At 33.2% G+C, this 12,201-nt stretch overlaps 1 protein-coding gene across 1 annotated transcript in view; it reads left to right on the top strand.

Moving 5' to 3' along the window:
• LOC140169703 (beta-galactosidase-1-like protein 2) overlaps positions 1–12,201 on the top strand; it is a 63,036-nt gene that overhangs the window by 5,934 nt on the left and 44,901 nt on the right. The gene's annotated exons all lie outside the window — the stretch shown is intronic.

Genomic DNA, 12,201 nt, shown 5'->3' on the forward strand with positions numbered 1-12,201 from the left:
GTGCAACTTATCACATATCAACTGTACCAAAGAAGGCAAATCCACAGATGTAGGTTGAGGTGGCTCTAGTTTGATCTGACCAAGGTCACTATCTACTGGAGTAGGGTTTGATTCAGCAAGTTGTTGTAGTGATGATGACAATGATGGATAGAGGGAGATGAGATCAGAATCAGAGCCAGATTCAATCACATTGCTTGCTAGTTCACTTGAATTTCTTAAGCTGGCTAGATCATTATTATTATTTATTTTATTATTTATACTTTCTTTAAGCAGGGTAATCCCATCAATGAAAACACTGATCTTCCTGGGGGCCCTGCAAGAGCCGTACATTTACAAATTAAAATACAACTTAAATAATATTTATAGTAGTACATGTACATGAGGAAAAATATACATAGTTAAATATGAAATAATTATGAGTACATTATGAATTAAATTATCTTGGTTGAGGTGCACAATGTAGCATTCTTAAGCATGGAGAGACTCATTGTATTATAGTTACTACGAATGTTAGATGGAAGATCATTCCATATTTTAACAGCTCTAACATTAAAAGTACGTTTACCAGAGTTAGAGCTCCATTTTGGTTGATAAAGCATATTTGAAATTTGGCCTCTGGTTGCAACATTATGTACAGAATGTGTAAATGTAAAGTTAGATGATAAGTATGAAGGCGCTTGATCTTTAATACATTTTAAAACAATAACTAACAAATGATTGTACCACCTTTTGTCAAGCTTAATCCAATTTAACTTATCCATCATTTCATCTGTTGGTGTTCTAATATCAGCTGACAAAATAATTCTTGCAAGTCTGTTCTGGAGGATTTGGAGAGAGTTTGCAAGTTCTCCAGAACAATTTGACCATACAGGGCTGCAATAATCAAAATGGGGTAGTCGAGAGCATTTGCCAGCATGGTCAGAGTTGACTCTGGAAGATAATACTTAATACGATTTATGACACCACATCTTTTAGAAATATTTTTAGAAACATAATTGATATGGTTAGACCATGTTAAGTTTGAATCAAATATAACACCAAGGTATTTAAACTGGTCAACCTTTTCAATGGTTTGATCACAATAACTTAACTTAATATCATCAAATTTAGATAGAACATGCCATGTACCAAATATCATAAATTTAGTCTTTTTGATATTCAAAGTTAAGTGGTTTTTTTGAAACCAATCAGCAATATCATTCAAATTATTTTCAAGATCAGTTTGAAGTTGAGATGCAGTTTCTGAAGAACAAAGAAGGGTAGTATCATCAGCATACATCACAGATTTACATGATACACTTTGTGGTAAAGTATTTACAAAAATTATGAAGAGAAGTGGTCCTAAGATAGACCCTTGAGGTATACCTATGTTTACAGGTTTAAAGTCAGAAAGAACCGAGTTAATATTTACACACTGATTTCTATTACTCAAATAAGATTTGAACCATTCAAGTTCATATCCATTAACACCATACATACAAAGTCTATTTAAAAGTAGATTATGATTCACAGTGTCAAAGGCTTTCTTCAAGTCAAGAAAAATAGCACCTACAGCACGACGATTATTCATATTTTTCAAAATATAATCTTGAACATCAAGTAAAGTAGTGGCACAAGAATGATTAGGACGAAAACCAGATTGACTTGGGGAAAGAATGCCTTTGACACTGAGATAGTCATAAAGTTGATTATGAATTGCACGTTCAATAATTTTTGAAATGATAGGTAGAACTGATATAGGGCGATAGTTGCCAACATCACCTTTATCGCCATCTTTGTATATCGGTGTTACCTTGGCTCTCTTCCAATCAGTTGGAAATATTGATGAATAAAGTGAGAGGTTACAAATGTAAGCAATAGATTTACAAATAATAGGAGAGGCTAACTTGAGAAGTTTGATATGAAAACCATCAAGACCTGTTGCTTTATCATTTGAAAACTTACAAATTTGTTCATGAACAAAGTCGGAGGTAATTGTACTGAAATTGAAATTAACCTCAGAAGACGAGCATGATTCACCTATGTCTTCATTAATGTCATCAAAATTACTTGCAAGAGTAGTGCCAACTGATGTGAAATAAGTGTTAAATTCATTAGCAGTATCTGTAGCATTTAAACTTGTCCCATTCTTTTGTATATTAGCGACATTTACTTTGACTTTACTTGGAACAACTTTCTTAATTGCTTGCCATAACTTTTTGGGATCATTTATATTATCATTAATGGCATCAGTACAGTGTTTCTTTTTAAGATATCTGTTACGAATATTACATTTATTACGAAGTGCTTTTGCCATTTCCCAGTCACTAGGGTCATTAGTTTTGTGAGCTTTCTTAAAATAATAATCTCTATCCTTACTTAATTTTATAAAATCATCAGTTATCCAATCTGGCTTATGACTCTTAATTTTTTGTCTTGAATTGGAGCATGAGTATTACAAACTTGATCAAATAGAGATTTCCAAACATCCCATGCAACATCAACATTTTCATAATTTTCAATAACATTCCAGTTTATATTTTTGACATCAGAAATAAATTTGTTTTCATCAAAGTTCCTAAAAGACCTAGCTTTAATTATTTTTGGAGCATGCTTGATCTTTTTCTGTTTTCTTACTAAGTAAATAAGATTATGATCACTGATGCCAAGACTATGCACACCAGAAGAAATGATTTTATCAAATTGTGAAACAAATGCTAGATCAATAATAGTCTTACTTTTGTCAGTTATTCTTGTATGCTCCTTAATCAATTGCTTAAGTTGAGAATGGTTGGCAAGTTTAGTTATTTTCTTAGATTCGCTTGGCTTTGAGATATCGATATTGAAATCCCCTACAATAATGACTTCATCATACATTGAAACACATTTTTGGAAAACCTGATCTAGTTTGTCAATGTATTCAGCCTTAGCATCAGGCTTTCGATACACAGTTCCAAGAATGATTGGTTTAGTGTGTGGTAAATTGAGTTCAATCCAAAGTGCTTCAATATCATTATCATTGAGAATATCATTGTTTTTAAAGTTAATACATTCTTTTACATAACATACAATCCCACCATGTCCCATAAAAGTTCTATCAATACGACTTAAATTGTAACCAGAAATATTGATTTCATTGTCATCAATGTCACTTGTTAACCATGTCTCAGTGAGACACAAAATATCAATATTATTTGAATTAAGTAATGAATCAATATTATTTGAATTAAGTGATAAGTATCGACTACATCTAAATGGACGCGGTACCTCACTTCTTGCGCTAAACTTCATCAACTTCTTAAAAAATAACTTGTACTTTCCACATATGGATTTTCTTATGCACAGAAACGTTATGAGAGCAAGGTAGTTTCTGTTGATAACAATATAAATATTGATATTGTTAGTGAAGATTCAGTAATCTTGAAAAGTGACAATATTGTAAATAATAATGTAAACATTTCATGTGATAAACAAGCAACAACAAATAATCAGAATTCTTGTGAAGAAAAGTTTGATATACAAAATGCAGAAAATACTATTTGTACAAGTAATGCCAAGGGTACATTTAAGAAAAACCGTAATAAGAAAAATTATGAAATGTGTGGTACTTGTTTAAGCAAAATTAAGCCATCTTTATCTCATGCATGTGTAAGTGTAACTTGTTCTAAATGTGATTTGAAATTCCATTCAAACTGTGCCAAAAGATCAACCTGGAGCTTTTCCTCAATCTGTTCAATTGTTTTCACATTTTCCTCTTCCTTACTGTATGCATCTTGCTTGTAATCTCCAACTAGCTTGTCTACTTGCTGCATATATTCATTCCTTGCTTCATCTGTAGCCTGTATCTTTGCATCTGTATCACGGTCGAGATTCTGCTTCACCTGCTGCATTTGTTGGATAGCAATTGTGTACTTCTCTTCTACAATTTTAACTCTTCTGGTGAGGTTTTCCAAGGAACTGCTCTGTCGATGTGATGCTTCCTTCATCCGGATGAATGAATGTCCTTTATGAGTAGGATCAAGGATGCAGCAATCTGAGCAGGCAGTGCAGCCACAATTCTCACAAAAATACTCATGTTCCTTGCTGTTATGATGTGCACAGTAGTTAATGCTGGATTTTTTCTGTAAAAGAAACAGACGATATTTATGTAAATATGTGCAGGAGGATGGATAAGGAGTCGCTAATTAATTCATATGACAAAAGTCTTGATGAATATATTAGGGAGTATCCAACCAGTGGGCTGCATGTGACCTTCGTTGACTTCCAATGCGGCCTGAGAAACCTCCTCTCCCCTCCTCGAAATATCATAGCATTGCTATTTATTACAGAACCAAGGTCTGCAAGAATCTCCTAGAACCTAAATATTTATGTGCATTTTGTTTTTAGTTCTCTTTCTCGATGTTGACAAGTGGTTGTGTAAATGACAAATGCCCCTGCCATGCCCCCATTATGTTCCTTACACACCCTCTCAAAAACATTTACGGCTTACTCCGATCGCTGATGGAATTCTGCTCAATGTTGTTAGGTGTCTGTGATCTTGCATGTAGATTGTCAATCACAGGAGTAAAATTGGTTGAAAATACAAAATGTCTGAATTATTTACTGGCCCTACATTACTGGGTGAATTACACTACATACCTGCTTTGCTTTATCTACAGTGTCTTGCAAATTAGTGACAAGAAAATGAACAGGAAAACCTTTTATTCCCTCCTCTTCTGGAATCCTGTGGATTGTTTTACAGAGAGGACAGCTCACAATGCTATTATCATTACTGCATGATTTGGCCCAACGTTCCAAACACTCATGACAAAATGGATGCAGACATGGTAGTGCTCTTGGATCACTGAAAGGCTCTGAACATATTACACACTCTAGAAAATGTCTGTCTATTGTTGATGCTAAGGTGCGTGCTTCCGCCATGTTGCCTGAGTACTGCACTGTCTACTTGGCTTATTATGTGTTACCCTAACTATTATTGGGTGTTATAACTGTTTTAGCCTATTAAGTGAAGTAATTCTATAAATTGATTATGTTGAAGAACTATGATTTAGTAATTTAACCTTGTGAAATTTCAAGGATTAAAACATTTCATGTAAATGTTACAGATAGGAAAGAATCAATTAGACACATGCATATTAGATCCTCCTGAAGATATATATAATTAATTTTTCCTCACATTAAACGCTTGTTGTACTATGACGCAATATTGTATTCACAATCTGTGTTACAAGGTTTTGCTTGTTTTAGGAAGTGGTGAACAACATCCTCTTTGGTGATCTTTGGCCTTATTCGAAAGTAATAGTTACCTTAAGTTCAAAAGTTTATGGTTTCCATAAGGGATCAGATAGCAGCGTTTGCACAGTATTTTTTGTGGGACATGAGAGCACATCAGAGGCATGAAATTACATTGCTGCTTGCATTCAGAATACAAGGAATGTCCTAATTTTGACATTGAGCAGTCCTGGAAGTAAACTTTATAAATCTAATGATATGTATTTGAAGCAGGCCCGTAGCCAGGGGGTGCGACAAACCGCCCCAAAATGCCAAAGGCCCAAAAAGTCCCATTTGCGAGTGTAGCGAGTGAAAAAATAGAGCTTTTTTATGCCTTTTTAACCCAAAAAGTCCCATTGCGTAGCGAACAAAAAAAAATCATGTTTTATATGCCTTTTTGGTCCAAAAATGTCCTAATCCGCCCCCAGTCCAAAAAGGTCCAAATTTTGAAAAAAAGGTCCACTTATTCAAAATCAGCACCCCCACCACAAAATAAATCCTGGCTACAGGCCTGATTTAAAGTGTATTTAGCTGGGAAGAAGGCATGCATCATTTGAAAATTTGGACCTTTCATATTGAAGATATACATTTTTTCCCCAAAAAGCAGAAAAATGAACTGTACATTTGTGTAAATTGGGGCACTATTTCCATATATTTCACCTTTACTTAAAAATGACTACATACAGTGTACATTCCATCAAACAACTTTGGTTTGAAACTTCGTGACTTCAACTGTCTAATCACATCTGCATAAGATAGTGTCTTTTTAACACAATATTTAGTAAATAAGCCAATCCATTTTCACACTAACAACTTACATTTAATTGAAACAAAATAATGAGCCAAAATAGTTTTTATACAATTCAATAATCTCCTTCAGAGATGTAAGGCGTCCGAAAATTTCCGAATTCTGGAAATGGGGCTAAAAAAAAAAAAAAAATTCGGAAATGTAAATTTTTTTTTTTTTTTTACATTTTCAGAATTGTATGATGATAATTTGTCATAAAAAGAGCAAAAAAAAGTTTTGTGAGGGGGGTGAACCCCCGCCAGGGGACCCCCGTTGCATGCCTTTCCTTCGGCTCGCATGATTTTCAGGAAGTGGATCAGTACGTCACATACATCTCTGCTCCTTTAATACACTGTATCTTTTCCCCTTCATGCAGCCATTTTTGTAGCCTAATCTTCATTTTATGATTTTCTGTTATTGAATTTACCTTAATAACTTTATAAAGAACATTTGTTTGAACATAAAAACACATTTTGTACAAGTTTTCCATACAAAATCTGAGTAAAATGAGCTGATGATAAACAGTAACATGCAGACCTGCCAACTGTCCCTCACTTTGAGGGACTGTCCCTCATTTGGGGTTTACCAAAGTGAAAATGAGGGACTGTCCTGTTTTCTGAAAATTTCAGTGATGGCAAAATGTAAGAACAGCAGAAAATGATGAAAATGTCTCTTTAAAATTTGCTATAGTATTCTCTTTAGTCTACTGTGATAAATTCAGACCTGCAAAACCTTCTCTGAATTCTGAAAGTATTGCACACCTTAAGTCTTTGAATTTGTCGGAACTGGTTTGTGTACATGTACAAGGTTTTGGTCTCAATGTCCCTCATTCTGACTTCGGTAGGTTGGCAGGTCTGTAACATGCCATTATCTGTGAGGAACACTATACCTAAGTATTGCTATCTGTAATGTTCGCTATCACTAATTACAAATTGCACCAGAGTTCTTACAATCATTCATTTCTTGATCTTTATTACCAGGATTTATTTATACATACTGCAGCCAGGGTTCGCAGGTTTGTGCTGCAGGTGGAAAAACTGCAGTTTTCACCACTTGGCAAAAACAGTTTTTGCCGGCAAAAATGACAAAAACTTAAAAATGATGAATAAATCACTTTTTTCATCTCAAAACAAAATATTATGTTACAAAATATGATACAGGTTTTTGCTAGCAAAAACCGAACCCTGACTTACATTGTACTTATGAAACTTCCAACATTGTAAATGCCGATTTGTTTCTATCTAAATATTTTGACAAGACCTGCCGCATTTTCAACCACAAATAATTCCTGTTCATCTACAGACAAAGCAATACCAAATGGATCATGTTCCATCCTAGTGATGCAGTCTAAATACTTGAACTCTCCATTAGCACACACATATCTATACACAGCCTTAGGATTACCCCAGTTGCCAACAAATAGTTCCCCTTGTTTGCTGCAGCATACATACCAAGGCTTCCATGATTGAATACCAGGAGGGGGCGGAAGGACAGTAGCATTCTGACCTGATTGGTCCATTACCTCCACTGTATCATCATTAAATGATATGATAAGTCTATCATCAGGTGTACAGGTTAGCATTCGTGGTGATGATATCATTGCTTCATGCTTGGATATCAGAGTCCCATCAGGCTTATGAATAGACACGGTCTTATGACCTAGCCAACCTAACTTTAATATGATTCTACCTGTTGAATCTACAGCAACTGATCTAGGTCTGGATGGCTTATTGTTGATATCATATGTGGGTATAGTACTGTCTAGAACACATTGACTGTCATATATGTGGAATTTATTATTGCCAGGCTCGCCTGGTATGATGTATTGGTTGCTTGGAGTAATGGCAATGTCATAGGTATTAGAAGGAGAGCCTTTGATGACGTGTTTGAAATCCCCATTCCTAGAGAACACTGTCACAGGTGCAGAGCTGTTGGTCAGCAAAATATCCCCATTAGGATGAATGGCAATACCCATTGGTCTACTGGCTTGTGGGGTAGTTTTGATTTTTCCACATTCTTTCCATTTTTTACCGGTGCAGAGTTCAGTACTAGGCACAGATCGGGACCTTGAAAATAACCTGAAACTTGGGCCTTGAGTGACTTCAGGCTCAACAGTGGATTGTTGATGAACTTTTCTTGATGCTGTTGCTAGATTAGCTTCTGCCTTAACTTTAAATCCTGGCAAGGGTTTAATTGCTGAATATGGTAGGGGTTTTGCTGCTGATAATGATGGCAAGTGTTTTGCTGCTGCTGATGATAAGTGTTTTGTTGCTGCTGTTAGTTTTGCCAATAGGTTGCTAGTTTGATGGCTTACTTGATTGTGTTGTGTAGATGCATCATTAATATGCAACTTATCACATAGCAGCTGTTCCAAAGAAGGAATATCCATGGAAGTAGGTGGCTCTAGTTTGATCTGTCCAAGGTTGCTATCTACTGGAGAAGGTTGTGATTCAGCAAGTTGTTGAAGTGATGATGATAATGATGGGTAGAGGGAGATGATATCAGAATCAGAGCCAGACTCGATCACATTGCTTGCTAGTTCATGTGAACTTCTTAAGTTGCCCTAGCAGAAATTCTATACAGCAAGAAGTGTATCAAAAGTGTATCAAAGTGTATTAAAACTGTATCAAACAGCAATTTAATACAGTTTTGATATACAAAGGGTGTATTGAAAATGTATCAACTGAAAATATAAGGTATCAAAACTGTATCAAATACCACCTAACTGTATCAAAAATGTATCAAAAGTGTATTGAATTTGAACTTAGTTAATTTTGGCCATGCTTGTGGTGTATCAAAAGTGTATCAAATTGAACTTTGCAGTTTTTCAGTGTATGTAAAGTGTATCAAAGTGAACTTTTGGTGCTAGATGTATATCAAAAGTGTATCAAATTGGACTTAGTCAAATTCTGGCTGCATACAGTGTATCAAAAGTGTATTAAATTGGACTTTGCCTGTTTTTTAGTGTATGTAAAGTGTATCAAATTGAACTTAGTTAATTTTTGGTGGCTAGAGGTATATCAAAAGTGTATCAAATTGGACTTGGTCAAATTCTGGCTGCCTATAGTGTATCAAAAGCGTATTAAATTGGACTTAAGTTTATTTTGGGTGGCTAGAGGTATATCAAAAGTGTATCAAATTGGGCTTTCATAAACTGACCTTTTGTAGTGTATCAAAACTGTATCAATAACTGATCACATGTCTAGATAATGACTCATCATTTTCAAATTTGCCCATGTGGCATGTATGCAGTTAACACCAGGATTTGCATTTGGAAATGTACTGTATTTTAGAGCAAATTATGGTGTTTTATTTATCATGATGAAGATACAAACATGCTTGTAGACTGCACATTAGGTTACAATGTAGTTGTAATCAGGGACTGTGATTAAAGAGGAAATATCTGACTTTGTTCTGATAAGGTAAGCTTACTATATATTATATATAGGGCCTCAATGTATTATGTATTAAGCATGAATATAGCACATGCCTGTATAGTAGATGTTATTGGTAGCCTTTTTGTCTCTTTATTGAGGGTAACAACTTCAGTGACAAGCACTGCATTCCAAGCAGGCCCTCTGATGTATGTATGTTCCATTTTGGTTGGGTTTTGCTTCTTTTTTGCAAGACTTTCTCACACATTTATCCTATTGCGTTGTAATTTTGAACGTTGATAGGGAAAGTGCATTGAGCTGCTCCGTGATGGGGAAAGTGCTAGAGGTCAGCATTAGCAGTAGAGGGCAGTGTTGAATTTGAGCTTGATTAGACTAATTTCAAAATTTGACCTTTGACCCCTTCACTTTGGGGTCATTAATGTTTGCAAATATGTTTAGATCATGTAAGGATAATTCTTGTTGAATTTGAGCTTGATTGGACCAATTTTGAAATTTGAAAAACTGTATCAAAAGTGTATAAAAAACTGTATCAAAAGTGTATCAAAACTGTATCAAAAGTGTATAAAAAACTGTATCAAAAGTGTATCAAAAAACTATCAAAAGTGTATCAAAAAACTATCAAAAGTGTATAAAAAACTGTATCAAAAGTGTATCAAAAAACTATATCAAAAGTGTATAAAAACTGTATCAAAAGTGTATCAAAAAACTATATCAAAAGTGTATCAAATGGCATGTATCAAAAATAGGCGGTCCGCTGGCCAGCATTAGAATTGGAAGCTGATTTGATACAGTGACATATTTGATACACTTTTGATATAATTATGTATAAAATGTGTATAAAATGAAAGGATAAGAATTTCAATGCTAATTTGATACAGTTTAAATTGGAACGCTGATTTCATACAGTGACATATTTGATACACTTTTGATATAATTATGTATGAAATGTGTATGAAATGAAAGGATCAAAATTTCAACGCTAATTTGATACAGTTTAAATTGGAACGCTGATTTGATACAGTAACATATTCGTTACACTTTTGATATAAATTATGTATGAAATGTGTATGAAATGAAAGGATAAAAATTTCAACGCTAATTTGATACAGTTTAAATTGGAACCCTGATTTGATACAGTTACATATTTCATACACTTTTGATATAATTATGTATGAAATGTGTATGAAATGAAAGGATAAAATTTGACGCTAATTTGATAGTTTAAATTGGGCGCTGATTTGATACAGTTACATATTTCATACACTTTTGATATAATTATGTATGAAATGTGTATGAAATGAAAGGATAAAAATTTCAATGCTAATTTGATACAGTTTAAATTGAAACCCTCATTTGATACAGTCACATATTCGATACACTTTTGATATAAATGATGTATGGAATGTGTATGAAATGAAAGGATAAAAATTTGAGCATAAATTTGATACAGTTTAAATTGGAACCCTCATTTGATACAGTAACATATTCGATACACTTTTGATATAAATTATGTATGAAATGTGTATGAAATGAAAGGATAAAAATTTGAATGTTAATTTGATACAGTTTAAATTGGAACCCTGATTTGATACAGTAACATATTCAATACACTTTTCATATAAATTATGTATGAAATATGTATGAAATGAAAGGATAAAAATTTGAATGTTAATTTGATACAGTTTAAATTGGAACGCTGATTTGATACAGTTACATATTTCATATACTTTTGATATAATTATGTATGAAATATGTATGAAATGAAAGGATAAAAATTTGAATGCAAATTTGATACAGTTTAAATTGGAACCCTCATTTGATACAGTAACATATTCGATACACTTTTGATATAAATTATGTATGAAATGAGTATGAAATGAAAGGATAAAAATTTGAACCCAAATTTGATACAGTTGAAATTGGAACCCTCATTTGATACAGTAACATATTCGATACACTTTTGATATAAATTATGTATGAAATGTGTATGAAATGAAAGGATAAAAATTTGAACGCAAATTTAATACAGTTTAAATTGGAACCCTCATTTGATACAGTAACATATTCAATACACTTTTGATATAAATTATGTATGAAATGTGTATGAAATGAAAGGATAAAAATTTCAACGAAAATTTGATACAGTTTAAATTGGAACCCTCATTTGATACAGTAACATATTCGATACACTTTTGATATAAATTATGTATGAAATGTGTATGAAATGAAAGGATAAAAATTTCAATGCTAATTTGATACAGTTTAAATTGGAACCCTCATTTGATACAGTAACATATTCGATATTCGATACACTTTTGATATAAATTATGTATGAAATGTGTATGAAATGAAAGGATAAAAATTTGAACGCTAATTTGATACAGTTTAAATTGGAACCCTCATTTGATACAGTAACATATTCGATACACTTTTGATATAAATTATGTATGAAATGTGTATGAAATGAAAGGATAAAAATTTGAACGCTAATTTGATACAGTTTAAATTGGAACCCTGATTTGATACAGTTACTTATTTGATACACTTTTGATATAATTATGTATCAAATATGTATGAAATGAAAGGATACATTTCATTTGATACTTTTTTGATACATTATCTTGGCATTTGATACACTTTTGATATGTATAAAATGTGTATGCAATGTTAATTTGATACAGTTTTGATACATAAAAGTGTATGAAATGAGGGTTCCAATTCAAAGCCTTTTATTTCATACATTTTTCATACGTATCAAAAGTGTATCAA

Source organism: Amphiura filiformis, chromosome 14, assembly GCF_039555335.1.
Source record: "Amphiura filiformis chromosome 14, Afil_fr2py, whole genome shotgun sequence".
In the NCBI taxonomy this organism is placed as follows: Eukaryota; Metazoa; Echinodermata; class Ophiuroidea; order Amphilepidida; family Amphiuridae; genus Amphiura; species Amphiura filiformis.